The sequence below is a fragment of the Ochotona princeps genome, chromosome 21 (assembly GCF_030435755.1).
Source record: "Ochotona princeps isolate mOchPri1 chromosome 21, mOchPri1.hap1, whole genome shotgun sequence".
NCBI classification, from domain to species: domain Eukaryota; kingdom Metazoa; phylum Chordata; class Mammalia; order Lagomorpha; family Ochotonidae; genus Ochotona; species Ochotona princeps.
This window is the reverse complement of record NC_080852.1, coordinates 3,256,621-3,275,498: the sequence shown is the minus strand read 5'-3', so window position 1 is coordinate 3,275,498 and position 18,878 is coordinate 3,256,621. Positions and strand designations below refer to the sequence as shown.

Genomic DNA, 18,878 nt, shown 5'->3' with positions numbered 1-18,878 from the left:
CCACAAGAGTAGCAATTGTTTCTTTTTTTACTTCTTTGATTGCCTCTTGTGTTCTTTAAAATCTGAATGGCAGTTTGACCTTGAAGAGCTGCAGCAATAGTTAACCCTTGCATGTAAGATGGATTTACCTTGGCACAAACTCGAACATAGTCTGACAACATTCCTGTCCTTCTCACTGGCTGAATTAAGGTTTGGCAAGTTGAAGTAGCATTTTCAAAAGCTAGCTGTTTAACTATGAGATCTGTAGCTATATTGTTAATTACTGTCCAGCTCACCGCTTCTGTGGGCCTAAGCTACAAAATCTTCAAAAGGCTCCTAAGGCTTCTGTTTAACATTTACAAAACCTGAAGTCTTTTGATCTGGAGACGGCAGGCATTTCCATGATCCTATTGCCATGGAGGAGATAAGCTGTAATGTCTCCTTAGATAGAGTAACTTGTTCTGAAATGGCAAGATGAGTGTCCTGTCCTAACAGCATGTCTAAGGTAAGAGAAGGTTTGCCATGCCTCACAGATCCCTGAGACTTTACTTCTGCCTTAGCTAATTCCTCATTTTCCATTTTCCACAAAAGGAAGTTTCCTCCTGTGAGGCAAGCCTTGGCAACCTGAAACCAATCATATGGAGTCATGCACTTTGCTGCTAGTCCCTCCACTATAGTCATAGTGTACGGGGAGTTTGGCCCGTAGTCAGAGACAGCATCCTTTAGTGCTTTAATAAGCTTATAAGGCAATGGTTCCCATTCAGTTTCATTCCATTCATAAATAACAGGAAAACAGAAAAAATCACCTTCCTTATGTGCCTGCTGCATATCTCCTCTAAAGCCAGTCTTTGTTGGATCTGGTCTAGCTGGAAAGGGCTCACAAGGCTTAGCAGAATACCTTGGAGGCTTATCATCAACAGCAGGAGACCTTTTATCATATATTTCAGCCATTTGCTCTTCTCCACAATCCCTAACTCCTGATCTAAATATTTCTGGTTTCAAAAGATCTTCCTCCTCATTTGTTAAACCTTCCTGATCAGTTTTACAATATTTTACATTATCTTCAGGACAGACACTTTTTATTGAGCCATAACTAAGGCCTAAGCCTCCCTTCTCAGGGTCATGAAGGAGAGTATGTTCTCTTGTCAGGGCTGAAGGCACGGAATAAGGCTCAGGGCACACATCTAGTGCATGCCATAAAACATTACAGATGGTATATGCAGAGGATGGCATGTCCACTCTTCCATTATTCCGATACCACCTTTTCATATCATTTCCTACCTGATCCCATGTGTGTAAGTCTAAAGCGCCCTGTAACTTTTTGTACAAATTGTAAAAATTCTAATAATTGCTTTTTGCTGACTTTAATGCTCTTCCTCTGTAAGGTATGTTTAATAAAATCAGCATATAAACTTCTTTCAATAGAACCACTCTGGCCTATTTTTACAGCACAGAGGGTACACAACTTTTCAATATAAGTTCTGACTATTCACCCCTCCTAACCTGACCTTCTGTCAGGGGCCTGCAGCACCCTGGGTGAAGTCCTATCCATGCCGCAAACAAAAGGAAAGACCTACCATCATCGAGCACTCACGTTGGGTGCACCTTGCCAGAGACCAGCTCCAGCTGAGTTCGGAACTCGCGAAGGGTGTGTGGTTGAGGCACAAAAAGAGAAAGACATGGACCACTAGGATTCCATGATCATTGTGGACTATGCATTAAAGTTTTCCGCTTTATTTATACAGAATCAGTCAAATTTTGGCTCAGACTTTTTATGTCATGGTCATTCTATATCTACTCTTGAATCAGCTTAAGGGAGGAAGTGTATCACAGGAGGCAGGACCAAAGATCAAAGAAAGAGGGGAAGAATGGGTTTCCCCTACACCTGGAGAGTTAGCACCCTTGATTAGCATAAGATCAATGGGGGAGGAGGATCCTATGCATAGGTTTCTGCTATACCTTTGATTAGCATAGGATCAAAGGGGGAGTTAACACCCCGATCAGCAAATAGTCAATGAGGGCAGCTGTGACAGCAGTGGCGAAAAACCTTTTGGCTAGGACAGGAGGTGAACTGAGTAGGGCTGGCTCAAGAACCCCCTGGCAAGCGCATAATCTGGCATTGGGAGGGGTTCTGATGGAGGAGCCTGGGCAACTCCTCTGGCAGGACACAGTCCCTGCAGGTAAGCGCAAGAAGCGTAATAGGAAACAGCCCAGAATAGGCCATGGAAAGTTTCCCACTGGCATACATTCAGCATGGGTCAGGAGCAGACCAGGCTGAATCAGTTCATGTCAACCACTGGCAAATCTGATCGCCAGACCAGAGTGTGGGATGGGCCGGGTTTGGTTGCAACAAAACCAGTACACATTATGGAATGCCAGGGCGTGGTTGCCTGTACTGGATATGAATGCAGCACCCATCCAGCACACGTGAGATCCAGGAAGGAAGGGGCAGAGCTGGCGGGGGGATTAAGGGCTGGTCCCCTCGCCAGTCAGCTACTCCCACTGGAGAGTGTTGGCTGGGATAGAAACAGACCCGACTAAGCAAGGCTATAACACCTGTGCGCTGCATGTGGACTAGATCAGGGCTGCAGCATCAGCTGGCAGAAGCTGGCACTGGGGACTAATTCTGTCGAGTCAAATCACAGGACCACCTAAAGAGTGCATAAACCGGGACTGAGAGACCTGTGAGGGAAAAGTGGGTTCCCCCTTCCTGGATCACTATTCCCGTGGGAGGGCATGAAAACTAGGACGGGGGCTGGGATGGCTAGATAGAGAGGCACTCAACAACATCTGTGAGTGCTGGATGGTTGAGTTGATTAGATAGAACTAAGCTTTAATACCCATTGACAAGTACAAGAGCCAAATGGGATGGGGGACAGACTGGTCTTCTGCTACACATACTGGCAAACCAGGGTAGGGGGCGGTCTTGGTGGGGGTTATTGTGGGTCGCCCCGACTAGGCTGCAGCTCCCACTGGTTGATGTAAGGGCCGAACCAGACTGGACTGCAACACCCATTGGTTCCAGTGCAACTCGGGACTGAAAACAGAACCAACACAGCATTTGCAACCACCAGCTGATCGGGGTGATGGACTGTGCCGGGCCCTGTGCTTGCTAGAACATACAAAAAACTAATCTGGGAATACCTCAAAGTATCTTGGAGATCTCCCTAATCAAACTGCTGGACTCAGAACTCTAACCAAGAAAAGACAGAAGACAGAACAGGACAGTCATTCTTCTCAGCTATATGTTGGCAGCAAATTATGGGGCAAACGGAGACTTTATGATGGACCATGTCAATCAGTGGACGACCTCATAGAGCGAAACTGGCAGCGATTCATAACTGGAGAACTATTAACACCACTTGGGCATATATCTCAGAGCATGCCCCACATCCGGGACTTGGGGTGGGCGGGAAACCGGGTGGGGCTTCTCCCTCAATGTCCCCTTTTACCTCAAATGCATGATGGAAACAATATGGACATAATGGCATTACCCACTTTCCTATCCCCCTCAACCTTTTTTTTTTCTTCTTTTTCCTTTAACTGTAATTATGTAAAGATTGTCAACAACAATACAATAAAAAGAGAAAAATTAAAAAAAAAAAAACCTTTTGGCTAAAAGCGTTATCACAACATTAGCTTTCAAGCTCACATTGATACTATATGTTAATTCCACAGAGGCAGACCATGCCTAAATAGATTACAGAAATTTCAGTGGGATTTTCCAGTGTCCATGCAAAGGGAAGCGGAGCTGCATGGAGGTGATCATAGAGATATTGCTGTCAGAGCCCTTCTACACATCAGGAGGGCCCTTGTGGCCCTGCCAGCAATGGAACAAAACTCTTCACACCTCCCTGTCTTCCACACCCATCACACGGACCCCAGCATTTCTCCATACTGATTTCCCTAGAGGCTGTACAAGCCTGCAGTCCCACCAGCAGTGGAGTAGGGTTTCCTTTTCCCCACATCCTCACCAACAAGTGTTGTTGGTGGATTTTTTTATGTGAGCCATCCTTACTGGCGTTAGGTGGTACCTCATTGTTGTCTTAATTTGGATTTCCCTTATTGCCAGGGAACTTGAGCATTTTTTCTTATGTTTGTTTGCCATTTGGGTTTGTTCCTTGGTGAAATGTCTGCCCATTTTCCGTGCCCATTTCTTGAGTGGTTTGTTCGTTTTGGTGCCTTGGTTGTTGTGGAGATCTTTGTATATTCTGAATATTAGTCCCCTATCAGCTATGTAGTGCACAAAGATCTTCTCCCATTCTGTGGGTTGCTTTTGACTTTGTTAAATGTTTCCCTTGCTGTGCAGAAGCTGCTTAGTTTGATGAAGTCCCATTTGTGTATTTTGGTCTTGATTGCTAGTGCTTTTGATGTCCTTTTTAGGAAGTCGGGGCCAACACCTAAATCTTGCAGAGTGTTTCCAACATTTTCTTCCAAAAGTTTTAAGGTTTCTGGATGTAGATTTAGATCTTTTATCCATTTAGATTTGATCTTAGTATATGGTGAGAGATGTGGGTCTAGTTTCGGCAGGCTATTAACCAATTGTCCCAACAGCATTTACTGAAGAGACCTTCCCATTTACTTGGATTGTCAATTTTTTGTCAAAGAGTATTTGGCTGTATCTGTATGGTTTCCTTCTGTTGTTTCTATTCTGCTCCATTGGTCCTCCTCTCTATCTTTGTGCCAGTACCAGGCTGTTTTGATAACCACCACCCTATAATATGTCTGCGACATAGTATAGAGGTCTGGGACAGTGATTCCGCCTGTTAACGTCCTATTCTTCAGGATGGTTCTAGCTTTTAGTGACGTTTTGGGGGTGGCACTGGCTCCTTCTTCTGAATCATTTATTTTTCTGTGGCCTCGCCCCATATCTATGTGATCTGATATTGCTGGCTTCTAATCCTTGAACTCTGCTGCCACCTAGTGGCTGACCTGAGGTCTTGCTGACTTAGTTTGTTTTTCCTTCTTTGTGGTGCCTTGGTTCCCCTCCCCCTACGTCTTCAGTCTGCAGTATTGTGGGCTCTTTAAAACAGGGTGAAATTTATGGTAGCTATTGGATCTCCCATCTGTGGGTTCCTGTGGCCCTGGGATTGGTTCAGCTCAGTGCTGGGGAGTTCTAGTTGCCAGGTTCACCCAGGATCTTTGTTTCTGTGCCTAATCACCCTCTCCAGCCCATCTGCTCAGATCCAAGCCTGTCGTGAATTGTTTAGTTCAGGCACCCTTCATCATGTTTTGTTCCGAAGATCAGTTCAGGCACCCTTCACTGCATTTTGTTCCCAAGTTCCACCTGCCTCTCACCTCCTGCTAAGGGTGAACACTTTCCTGTGTTAGTGGCTCTCTGAGGTTCACTCCCTGAATTTCACTCACCAGATTTTACTCAAGTCTCTGCAGCCCGGGCCACCTTCCTTGTCCTTCTCAGGTTGTTGATCCTAGTCATTTGTGTCTGTTTTACTGCTGTGTGCCACCTTTCTCAGTCCTGGTGGCATTGGGGGATTTACCACAGTGTTCCCCGTGGTTCTTTTCCCCTCAGGCTCACTTTAGACTGCTCCCGTCCCTAACTTTTAGGACCCTTGGTCACTTCAGTCTAACTTTGTCAGCCATCTTGACTCCCCTTTCCTGTTATTCTCTTAAACATTTCAAATAACATGTTTTCAATTCACATTGTAAGGGCTTGGCGGTGTGGCCTAGTGGCTAAGGTCCTCGCCTTGATCCCATATGGCCGCTGGTTCTAATCCCGGCAGCTCCACTTCCTCTCTATCTCTCCTCCTCTCAGTATCTCTGACTTTGTAATTAAAAAAAAAATTCACATTGTACTCAAGATCTTAATTTTTCATCAAATGATTAAAACAATAGTAAGATCAGTGCAATCGGTAAGCACGATAAATATAATGAAATGAAAAGATATGTTTCAATCATACAATTTGCAGACACAAATCATTAAAACTAGGCTAGAATATCATCAATAACTATTTGACAAAGATACAAATCAAAAGTGACAAATCATGTTTGCACAATACTGATATATACCACCTCCCCCTTTTGTTGTTACTTATTTTTTTGCTACTCTACATAACAGAATATCATATTTGCATATCTATATTTAGAATATTTCACTCAACATCTTGGCCTTTAGTTACACTCATTTTGACATAATAGACAGAATTTTGTTTCCACAGCAGAATAACAGCCCGTTGTACACAGATACTACATTTTCCTTATTCAAATATCTGATGATGGACACCTCAATTCATTCAATATCTTGTGTATTATGAATAGTGCTGTTTTTAAAAAGATGGTATCTCTTTTACACAATGTGTTCCTAACTTTCAGACAATACAACCATAACTGGCACTAGGGCAGAGGCAGCTCTTTCATCGGTGGGCCAGCTCAAAGTGTATTCTTTCTCCTTCCCGCAAATAGTAGCCTATTCAGGGAATTATGTGGAAAAGGGCTCCCATTCCTGTGTTGGTGTGTGATAATCCTGCCCATGAAAGGCACATTACACGACATATTTTTTTAAAAGATTTATTTATTTGCTTGTTTGTTTATTTATTTTTATTACCAAGTCAGATATACGGAGGAGACACAGAGAGAAAGATCTTCCATCCGATGATTCACACCCCAAGTGAGCCGAAATGACCTGTGCTGATCCGGAGCCAGGAGACTGGAACCTCCTCCAAGTCTCCCACATGCATGGAGGATCTCAAAGCATTGGCCCGTCTCTGACTGCTTTCACAGGCAACAAGCAGGAAACTGGATGGGAGTAGGGCTGCCGGGATTAGAACCAGTGCCTACATGGATCCTGGATCGTTCAAGGCAAGGACTTTAGCCGCTCGGCCATGCTGCTGGGCTCTACATGACACATCTTGCAAAAAACATTGCCTCTCTTACCCTCAGTGCTCATCATTGTTGGTCTTGATAGGGCCTCGACTCTAAATATTAAGTAGCAGAAGTGCTCCAGGTTGTCACACATGAGATGCAAGTCAATGGGCTTCACATTTTCCTCAACACCAGTCATGGGACCCACTCTTCAATATTTTTTATTTAAAAAGCAGAATTACAGTGAGAAATACAGAAGCAGGGAGATATCTTCCGTCCACTGGTTCATATCCCCAATGGTTCAATTGCAGTAGCTGAGCTGTTGTGAAACCAGAAGACAAGAGCAAAACCATGGTGGATTGGCTAGGATCTCATACAGCTTACCTACTATGTGACAATGCTGCTCCTGGTGCTCACTCTTACAACTGAAAGACTTCAGGCACAGGCTGACATCTAGTAGCTCATACAATGGCAAGAAACTTACTCTGAGAAGCCATGGTGCATGAAATCAGTGTGAACCTTTGCAGTAGTGGTGGCAGCTGACACATAAACTCCACCTGAAAGAAGAACTCCAAGAGTCTGATGTCAGAGAATTCCTTTGTCTCTGAGATATGCCTCCTAGAGTCTTGGCTGTTTTTTGACCAGCCGTCCCCAAGACTCCTGAGTGCCATGACAATGGTGTAGCTTGACTGCAGAACCACCCGAGAAAAAGTGGTGAGGGAAGTCCATTAATTGGGAAGATCATACAAGCATATATACAGTGGAGAGGGAAGGCAGAAGGGTGGTCTCAAAAGTAATCCCACCCTACACTGTTATTGTAACTGACCAGTAGGCATGCCTATCTCTCTGGATACTCTAACCTAGTCACCAGTTACATTCTGTAAGCAGGTCTGGGAGCTTAATGTTTTGGGCCATGTAGACTAAGATAAGCTAGCACCTGGGCTGAAAACTATACCTTTGGGCAAGATCATTACGTGTGACTGGCAAACAGGATGAGGGTTGCACTTAACTACTTAGAGTTGCTTATCAGGGATATTCTAGCAGAGCTTCACAGGGAGAAATTAGGATACAGCCTACTACTCTGGATGTATGCCCAGTGAACAGGCCAAGATGGAGTCTCTGTTAGCTGAGACCACTACCAGGGCTTTGCCTCGGAGACACAATGTGCCATGTGCCTATGGCGTCCTGTATGAGATAAGCAGGCAGAGATGCAGGAGTGTTTTCCCATACTCATTATTCAAAGAGAGACAGTGGCTAAATAGGATCCACATTTGGCCAGATATAACAAGAAAATCTTGCCTCTGGAAAAGGTTCATCCTTCAAATTTGGGTGTTTTTCACTACAACTGCCACATGCATCATTTGATATCTGTGGTTCCAATATAATTCTGTAATAGGATGAGAAATTTTGTGATTCTAAATAAGATAAATGGGTAAATGACAAAGATGGCATTTCAAACAAGTGTTACATACTGAGCACTTATTATCAATATTTAATCTGAAAACAGTATTCACATTTACCACCTCACAACAAAGGGAGATCACATACAAACTGCATCTTAATTATTTTAAAAACAAACACCCTCTCTTCTGAAATAAAATGATACTCCTCATGTTTACAAATGTGAGACTTTCAAAGTATGTTTCCACATCCATTGCCCTTTAACAATGTTTTGCATTTGCACTCTTGCTAATGGTTGTTTTTCATTCACATTTTAAGCTTCGACACACCATAATAGCAGGTTTATGGTGGCCAGTCTTTCAGCTGACATGCTTTTGCAGTTCTGAGGTGTGACTCTGCTAATGACTGACTTCAGAAAAATAATTTTTCAGTGAATTCTGTGTGTTTGCTCATTTCTGTGAATATGCTACTTATTGAAGCATGCATGCTTCCCACTGTGCGAAAAATGTATGTGTATGAATTTTAACACACATGTAACACATTTCTGCTTTCCCATGTGAATTCAGATGTTTAATAAAACTTGACTGCTTGCAACAGGATTTTCCACTGATTATATGCACGCAGTTCTTATCCTGTATGGATACTCTGATGTCGAATGAAACCTATCTGGTAAGTAAAGGCTTGAAGATACACACTACATTCTTAAGGTTTCTCCCCTGTGTGGACCCTCTGATGTATGATTAGGTGTGACTTCTGAGAAAAAGCTTTTCCGCACTCACTACATTCATAAGGTTTTTCCCCTGTGTGGATTCTCTGATGCACCATCAGATTTGACTTACGAGAAAAAGCTTTTCCACACTCACTACATTCATAAGGTTTTTCCCCACTGTGGATTTTCTGATGTCTAAAGAGCTGTGGCTTATCAGAAAAGCCTTTTCCACACTCACTACATTCATAAGATTTCTCATCTGTGTGGATTTTCTGATGTCTAAAGAGCTGTGGCTTATCAGAAAAGCCTTTCCCACACTCACTACATTCATAAGATTTTTCCCCTGTGTGGATTCTCTGATGTATGATCATGCTTGACTTCTGAGAAAAAGCTTTTCCACACTCACTGCATTCATAAGGTTTTTCACCCGTGTGGATTCTCTGATGTCTAAAGAGCTGTGGCTTATCAGAAAAGCCTTTTCCACACTCATTACATTCATAAGGTTTCTCCCCTGTGTGGATTCTCTGATGTATGATGATGCTTGACTTCTGAGAAAAAGCTTTTCCACACTCACTACATTCATAAGGTTTCTCACCTGTGTGGATTCTCTGATGTCTAAAGAGCTGTGGCTTATCAGAAAAGCCTTTTCCACACTCACTACATTCATAAGGTTTTTCCCCTGTGTGGATTCTCTGATGTATGATCATGCTTGACTTCTGAGAAAAAGCTTTTCCACACTCACTGCATTCATAAGGTTTTTCCCCTGTGTGGATTCTCTGATGCACCATCAGATTTGACTTACGAGAAAAAGCTTTTCCACACTCACTACATTCATAAGGTTTTTCCCCACTGTGGATTTTCTGATGTCTAAAGAGCTGTGGCTTATCAGAAAAGCCTTTTCCACACTCACTACATTCATAGGGTTTCTCATCTGTGTGGATTCTCTGATGTCTAAAGAGCTGTGGCTTATAAGGAAAGCATTTCCCACACTCACTACATTCATAAGGTTTCTCACCTGTGTGGATTCTCTGATGTCTAAAGAGCTGTGGCTTATCAGAAAAGCTTTTTCCACACTCACTACATTCATAAGGTTTTTCCCCTGTGTGGTTTCTCTGATGTATGATCATGCTTGACTTCTGAGAAAAAGCTTTTCCACACTCACTACATTCATAAGGTTTTTCCCCTGTGTGGATTCTCTGATGAGTATTGAGGTTTGACTTAAGAGAAAAAGCTTTTCCACATTCACTACATTCATAAGGTTTTTCCCCTGTGTGGATTCTCTGATGGATAATGAGGTTTGGCTTATAGGAAAAGCATTTCCCACACTCACTACATTCATAAGCTTTTCCCCCAATGTGCATTCTGTGATGTGCATTCATGTTTGACTTACGAGAAAAACTTATTCCACACTCCCTGGTACCATTAGTTTTCTGCCCTGTATGGACCCTCTCATGTATGATTAGGCTTGATTTACCAGGAAACTCTTTTCCACACTCATTACATTCATAAGATTTTGTCCTTGTGTGGAGTCTCTGTTGCCAAGTTAGCGATAATTGCTGGTGAAAGGCTTTTCTGTGCTCATTGCATTCATACGGATTCTCTGCACTTTGAAGGATCTGACCTCTAATGAGTTCTGACTTCTGGTACATGTTTTCTTTACATTCATTGGACACATGCAAATATTCTCCTGGGTCAGTTCTCTGTTTGGTGGTAAGGCAAGATTTATAGTAGCCAACATGAATTACTTCTCCCACACTGACAGGTTGCTGATTACATGGGTCTTTGGTATAAACTTGCTGACACATAAGGACTATCTTCTTCCCGCTCAAAGTTTTCTCATTTTCATTGTGTTCAAAGGACTGCTGACAAATGTGGATCTTGTCAAACTGACGGAGAATTTCCTCACTCTCAAGGTTGTTCTCAGAGATATTAGAGGCATGCTTCGTTTCAAATGGTATTTCATCAGGCTTCCTGTGGGAAAGCAAATTTAAAAGAAACTATGATATTGTTTTCTCTGCATTCAAAAGGCACCAGATCTTTGAGCCCCTTCAGGGAGTTGCTTTTCCCCTCACCTATTCCAATTTCAACTGGTCAATTAACACTAAAAATATGGTCTACAACTGGTTTTCATTCTCTGTTTCTATACTAAGTTAAAGAAAAGAATCACTGAGCTTTCCTGGTAACATTTGGTTCAGTGCACAATATGGGAATTGAAAAAGAATTTTGGCTCTTACACAAGAGCTATGAGGCTGAACGGAGCAAAGAGGAGACTCCATGAGTTTTGTACTAAAGCTCTGGAAATGACCCTTGGCACTTCATGCCTCTGCACAAAGAGGAAAATAGCCACACACTCACGTAATCCCCAGCCACTGCCTAGCTCCATCTAAACATCCAGATGGATTGTACTTGGATAGGCTGCAATACACAGCAACATGAAGTGGAATTGGGGGAAGACTAGACTGAGCCAGGCTGCAACACATGCTGGTGGAAAATGACTGGAGGAAAGCCATGGCAGTCAGGGGGATGTTGGTGCTAGACACATGATCTCTGGGTGCAGGAGATCCAGTGGGGCCCTGGTAGCCTTGTCTGGGCCCTTGGGCACAGTTGTGTGATGAGCCCAGTTTTTGAGCCCCAGTGGCTGTATGTGTGGTGGCAGTTTATGTTGCTTTGCCTGGGCCCTTGGCTGTCCAGTGCAATGGGTTCTGGGTCTGCGAGTTCTGGGAGTACAGGGTGTGGCAGGCCCCAGGTCACCTGGCTTGGATACTTTACATGCCTGCATGGTGCTGCTAGCTCAGTGAGTGATGAGAGTGGGGCTCCACCGGGGCAGGATCGACTGGCTCATGGTCTTGGTGCACTTGCCAAAACTGGTATCCCTCAATTGAAAAGAAGTATTGGACAACTGGTGTGGCCCCACCTGGAGATGGAAGCCCACTGAAGCCTGGAAAGCACATCTGGACCATCCAAGAGAAAGGAGGAGAGAAGAGATTGAATAATTACCCCAGGCATATGATGACAGCCAATATTTGGGAGAAAGGAGACTCAAAGGTCAACCATGTCAGCCAATGAACATTGAAAGGGTTCCCTCTTGCTTGAATTGGTGAGATGGACATCATTTCAGAACTATCAGAACCCCTGGACAGAAACCTTGCAGTGTGTGCCACATTGACTCCCTGGTTTGGTATCAGGGGTCCAGTACCCATCCTGAAGTACTAGGATGGTTGGGAGGCCTGGTATAGCTTCTCTGAATATCAATTAACCCTTACCTAAAACAGGAAGGAAAAATAGAAAATTTGGAAATGATCACACCAATTTCTCCTTAATGATCCAATACACGCACATATGCATTGAGTGCAACTAAATCACACACACACACACACACACACACACACACTACACAGAAACCCAACTCATGAAAAAAAATGATTAGGTCATACTCCCTAGTCCCACCCACCTCTTGATGTTGGAGGTGGGTAGAGCCTAGGCCTGCCTTATTTCGAAGGTATCCACTCCCTGTGTGCTCACCAGGAAGGGCCAGGCCTCTTGAGTCCAGGCAGGCCAAGGCCCAGCTCATCCAGTGGCCATAGTGGCTGAACCTAGAGTCGCAAGCATGGACTCTAATCTGGCTCAGGTCCTCCCAGGAACAGAAAGTGTACACGAGGTTATAGAAAATACATAGGTTTCTACTAAATACCAGTTGATCACATTCAGGAGGTGGATACAGAAGCTGGATCTCAAAATAATTTTTTAAATTTATCTTTTTAGAGACAGAGAAATTTTATTTGCAAAGTGATCATGTCAGCAGAGGAAGAGGAGGGAATGAGAAAGCATTTCTTGAGAGGAAACTAGGTGTTGCTGTGCTTCCTTTTTTTTGTTTATTTTGTTTTGTTTTGTTTTAGATTTATTTTATTTTTTTTTTTTTTTATTACAAAGTCAGATATACTGAGAGGAGGAGAGATAGAGAGGAAGTGGAGTTGCTGGGATTAGAACCAGCGGCCATATGGGATCAAGGCGTGGACCTTAGCCACTAGGCCATGCTGTCGAGCCCTGCTGTGCTTCTTGAAATTGAGACACCCAGTTAGTAACTTGAATGTTGTCCCAACCCTAGTTTACTGAAGCAGGATGTATAACTGGAAAAAAGAACCCACTCCTCTGTTTTCTCCCAATTCCTGTAAATTCCATCCTTCCACCCTATTCCACAATCCTACTTTTCTATATTAAGTTAAAGAAAAGAATCACTGAGCATTCCTGGTAACATTCAGTTCAGTGCACATTATGGGACTTGAAAAAGACGTCTGGATCTTATACAAGAGCTGTGTGTCTCGAATTAGCAAAGAGAAGACTCCACAAGGTTTGCACTAAACTTGTGGAAATGATGCTTGGCATCCCATGCCTCTGCACAAACCTGAACACAACCACCCACGCACATAATCCCCAGTCACTTCCTAGCTCCAGCTAAACCTCCAGACTGATTGTACTTTCAGGAGGAAGGGGGTAGAGATAGGAATTATAAAATTTTAGGACTTTAAAGTCTCTAATCAACAACTGCCTTTTTCAATTTTTCTATCATGTCAATTTTCATTTTAGAAGTAAGTCTCTGGTTCATTATATTTTGAAAACTGTTGGACTGACATTCCCCAAAAAGGCCAATTTTCTTCATGACTTGATACTCTCTAAGTGGATCCTGAATCCCAACTACCTGACATGGGACCAAAATTCTGGCCTCCTCTTTCATACTTCACATCGGCTCTTCCTCACTGAAGAAGGGTTGAGAGTCCAGGCATCAAAAAATAATCACTTTTGGGCCCGGCGGCGTGGCCTAGCGGCTAAAGTCCTCACCTTGAAAGTCCCGCGATCCCATATGGGTGCCGGTTCTAATCCCGGCAGCTCCACTTCCCATCCAGCTCACTGCTTGTGGCCTGGGAAAGCAGTTGAGGACGGCCCAATGCATTGGGACACTGCACCCGCGTGGGAGACCCGGAAGAGGTTCCAGGTTCCCGGCATCGGATCGGCGTGCATCTGCCCGTTGTGGCTCACTTGGGGAGTGAATCATCGGATGGAAGATCTTCCTCTCTGTCTCTCCTCCTCTGTGTATATCTGGCTGTAATAAAATGAATAAATCTTAAAAAAAAAAATAATCACTTTGGTTTGAGTTTTTATGCACCATCTCGGGGAGGTGTTCACATGATTCAACCCAAGGGCAAATACAAAAAAAGTTATTCACAAAGGGCAATAATGTCTACCACCTCACCCAGAAAAAAGGGTGAGACTTGTGGCTTCCTTCTCCCAATGTTATGGGCTATGTAGCCAGTTCAGGGTCAGCAGCTTGACTCCATCTAGGCTTTCCCTTCTGCCCACCTGTGACTCTTACCTATCATCACTGGAACTGAGAGGGGGTGGTATTGCATTTTTTTTTTTTTTTTTGTGACCACTCGCTTCACAAGTCCCTATAAAGGCCCATGATAGGTAGAGGCTCGCTCTCTTGGTCACATGTTTCTGAAGAATCTAGATGTTTTCTGCTTTTGTGATTCTGCCTTAATTGCTTGGCTTGGAGCTGTGTGAACTTCTGGCCTGACAGTCTATGTGACACCCACCCGGCAGAACACCTGGAAGTTCACGTAGGTAGACCACTCCTCAGGAAGGAGGTCCCTGGTGTTTGATAAGAGTCATTGCCCTATAGCCCATCAATTTGTAGCTTTTGAAAGTTGCTTGCTTCAAACCTGCAATTACAGGCCTGTCAACTTGCTCATTCTGAAAGTTAATAGCTAAAACTGAACAATCATAACTGTATTATTATATGGAATTGTCCTGGCATGGGTTGGGGGCAGACCAGGCTGAATCAGTTCACGTCATCCACTGGCAAATCCAAGCACCAGAACAGACTGTGGATCGAGCCAGAGTGGGCTGGGAGGGAAATAGTGGGATACTCCCTCTTGGGTTACCACTAACACAGCAAGGCACAAAAACAGCTAGGAGCAGGGGTGGCTAGATAGAAAGGCACCCAACAACATACATGAATGCTGGATAGTGGAGCTGGTTAGATTGAACTAGGTTTTAATACCCAGTGACATGTATGAGAGCTAAATGGGATGTGGTATAGATTGGACTAGTCTGCTATACATATTGGCAAACCAGGATGGGGGTGGGCGTTGTAAGGGTTACTGTGGGTTGCTGACTAGGCTGCAACTCCCACTGGTTTGTGTGACCATTGAGTATGAAGTGGGCAGGATTCAGGCTAGACTGCAGCACCCATTGGTTCCAGTAGAAGACAGGCTTGGAAACAGAACCACAAGCTGATTAGGGCGATGGAGTGTTTCAGGCCCTGTACTTGCTAGTATACACAAGAATCTGGTCTGGAAACAACTCAGACAAAGTTTCTTTGCGGATGCCCCCAATCAAAAAGCCAGACTCAGAACCCTAACCATGAAAAGACAAGAGGACAGAACAAGTCAATCAACCACCTCAGCTACACTTTGCCAGGGAAAAACTGGGCAAATGGAGACTCTATGAAGGACTATGTCAATCAGTGGATTCTTCAAAGACCTCATCGTGCTTGCAGTGGTGAGACTGGCAGCAATTCATACCTATTGAACTAACCAAAACCACTTAAGCAAGACCCTCACAGTATGCCCCACATCAGGGACCAGGGATGGGAGGGAGATTGGTGGGCTTCTGCCATAAAATCTCCTTTTATCGCAGATATATGAAGGAAACAATATGGAAATAATAGTCTTACCCATTTTCCTGTAACCCTTCAAATTCTTTACCCAAATTAACTATGTAACAATTGTCAAAAATACAATAAAACATGGAAAAAGGAAAATAAAATTTGTGTTTATATTTATTGGAAATCTAGATATACAGAGAGGATATGAGACACATAGGAAGATCTCCATGTGCTGATTCACTTCCCAAAAAATCATAACTTTCCAAGCTGAGCAGCCTTAAAGCCAAGAACCAGGAGCTATTTCTGGGTCTCCCACACAGGTGTATAGTCACAAGCCTGTGGGGTGATCTCAGCAGTTTTCCGAGGACAAAGGCTGCTGAGGTCCATGCGGTTCATGTGAAAGACACGAAGGTGTGAAGAGAACTTTTCCATTGAAGACAAGGCCACAAGGAATTTCCTGTGCCTACAACCACCTGAAAAGCAGTTCCACCTCCCTTTGCACAGACACAGAACAACCCCACAGATACTTATGCTATCTGTTTAGGCATTGTCTGCCACTGTGGAGTTGCTTTTTTACGATCAGTGTGAGCTTCCAAGTTGATGTTGGTGATAACGTCTTAGCTAAAGGGCCTTTTACTATTCCTGCTCTCTTGGCTGCCCCACTCATCATATGATAATCAAGGGTGTTAAGTCCCTACATGTAGCAGGAACCTATGCTTAGGGTTGTCCTCCCACATTGACCATATCCTAATCAAGGATGTTAAGTCCCTAGGTATAGTGGAAATCTATTCTTTCCCTCTTTCCTTAATCTTTATGTCCCTCCTTCTGTGATATACTTCCTTAACTATTTCAAGTCTAAGTTGTAGACTCAGGAGTGTAATAGGAATGTGTTACTGATTGCATGTACCATCTATTGAGAACTCCCTGACCACAGGATTAGGGAGGCTGATATCCTGCGTCAACGTTAAACAATTGGCAGGACTATTCTTAGGAATGGCTGCTTGACCAGGTGTAAAAAGTGGGTGTCAGAGTTTGTGAAGGCTTCTGATGAAAGAAAGAGGACTGTTTTTAAAATTGTCTGTTATGATCCTGAAACTGCAGTGGTCCATTTATTTTCCATGCCTACTCCAAGCACCCTTCTCAAGTTCTGAACTTCACTTGAGCTGGACTCTGGCAACGGCCAGTAGCTGGCTGTTAAGTGGGGCTGCCAGGGGCACAAACAAGTGTCCGTATATGATCCCAGTGCATGCAAGGCGAGGGACAGCCACTAGGCTACCATGCCATGCCCACGGGTTTGATCTTTAAAAATGACCTATGTGGGCATTTCGATGACCCCCTGTACATTTCACACATGAGTTCAGAAAAACCCAGTTTTTTCAACTTTGTCACTCCTATGACTGCCTAACACTGAGAGCTGAACAGCCATAGAATGGTCAGTGCAGATTTGAAGCTGTGTAGTAGCAGCTATTTCCTTGCTGGTTGAGAGACAACCAATGCAACGGGAAGTGTCTTACTCACAGGTTCCTGTACAGACAAGGAATGCTCAGAGGACACTTAAAAATCAAAGATCATTCCAAAAAATTTTGCTGTCTCCATTCAAGAGGCACACCGTCTCCTGGCTCTCTCCCAAGAAATGCTATTTCATTCTCTATGCTTTCTACATTCACCTGGTCACTTTGCAAATAAAACTTCTGTCTCCAAATGAAAAAAAAAGTAGAAAGAAAGAATGAAATCCTATTTATCAAGTCTCATTTTTATACAATTTCCCTTTCATATTGTGCTGCAGTTCTGGCCAGAGCTAATGCTAAGCATCTTTGTGGCAATACAGCTCTCTTTTCAGTTATAATATAATTTTTATAATTAAAACTTGCCTGAAGATTATTTCTTGACCTTTCTGATTAGCTCCAAGCAGCTCATTCTTTCCATGGGGATCTGAAATGAGGAAAAGAGTAACCATATCTATGAGTCACATCTAAATGTTTCTTTTCAAATGTTCCAGTGAAGCCAATGAGATTTGTTGCCAATCTAGTTCCAGCACATTTTAATATTAGTGAAATGTGGACATTTATGAGCATTTTTAAATAGGCATTACATCTCATCTATTAATGCCTTAATATAATACGTAGTTTTTAAAATTAAAATTTCAATTATGTGACATTGTGTATTTAACTTAAAGCAGGATATGACAGAAAATATGGTATAAAAATTCAGAATAAGGCTTGGGGTATCTTACATCCTTTCTCAGCACTAGTTTGTCTTTTCCTGACTACTCTGCTTCAAAAACAACTTCCTGAAAATGTATCTTGGGAGGTGGCAGATGTGATTCAAGTGTTTGGATCATGAAAACACCCATATATACTTCTAGATTTATGGTGACAGGCTGGCATATTGCTAGAATAAACCTGTACATGGAGACTATAGAATGCCTGTGTCTCACCAGCTGTCCTTTTGAAAGAAACTCAAAGTAAAACTCAAATATAATTCCAGTCAACATTTACTGAGCTATGTATCAATTCCCCTGCCAATTATGTGCTGACCTACCTGGAAGTCTCTGTTTCACAGATTTCTCCGCTGTCCATGGTGCTGATCCTTGCTCCAACTTGAAGATCACATCAGGCTTTGTCATGGAGTACCCTGTTCATGGAGAATGATGCAGATTTTACGAAATCACCATTAGTCCTACCAATTACTACACCTTATAAACTCTTCTTTCATTAGCAAACTATACAGAAGTGTTCTGCTTAGGCATGACAGAGTTTCACTCACCCAATGACAGCAGATTGTTATAGGTCTCAAGCATCACCTCCCTGTACAGGGTTCTCTGTGTATTGTCCATTGTCTGCCATTCTTCCTGGGTAAAGTCCACAGCCACATCTTCAAAGGACACCAACACCTGTAACAGCACATGTCTCCTCAGTTCTGGATCATTAAGTAGAAACAGTGACCGTGCATTCTTTGTATACTAAATTTGCAACATCTATGGACGCAGTTTAATTTATAATTTATACAGCATCATAGAATAACAGTTAAATGAAAGTATCTTGTGCTGTATTACCTTTGCAATTCTAATATTACAACAGAATATTCCTTATTCTAGTAAAGGTTGTGTTCTCTAAGGATTCTCATTCTAACGAACTGTTGAAGGCATTGTTAGAATAGCTCTCCAAGTGGAAGATATCACCCTGTTATTGCCACTCTGATTTTCAACTAAATTAACATAAGCAATCATATTAACTCAGCATTTATGATACTAAGCTGAGTTTAATTCTTCTGTGTGTGTTCAATTTGCATCTTCTAGGAATGCAG

The 18,878-nt window shown here is 43.1% G+C and overlaps 1 pseudogene; it reads right to left on the bottom strand.

Moving 5' to 3' along the window:
- Nucleotides 1-18,878, bottom strand: part of LOC131482929 (zinc finger protein 850-like) — a 420,589-nt pseudogene that overhangs the window by 398,235 nt on the left and 3,476 nt on the right.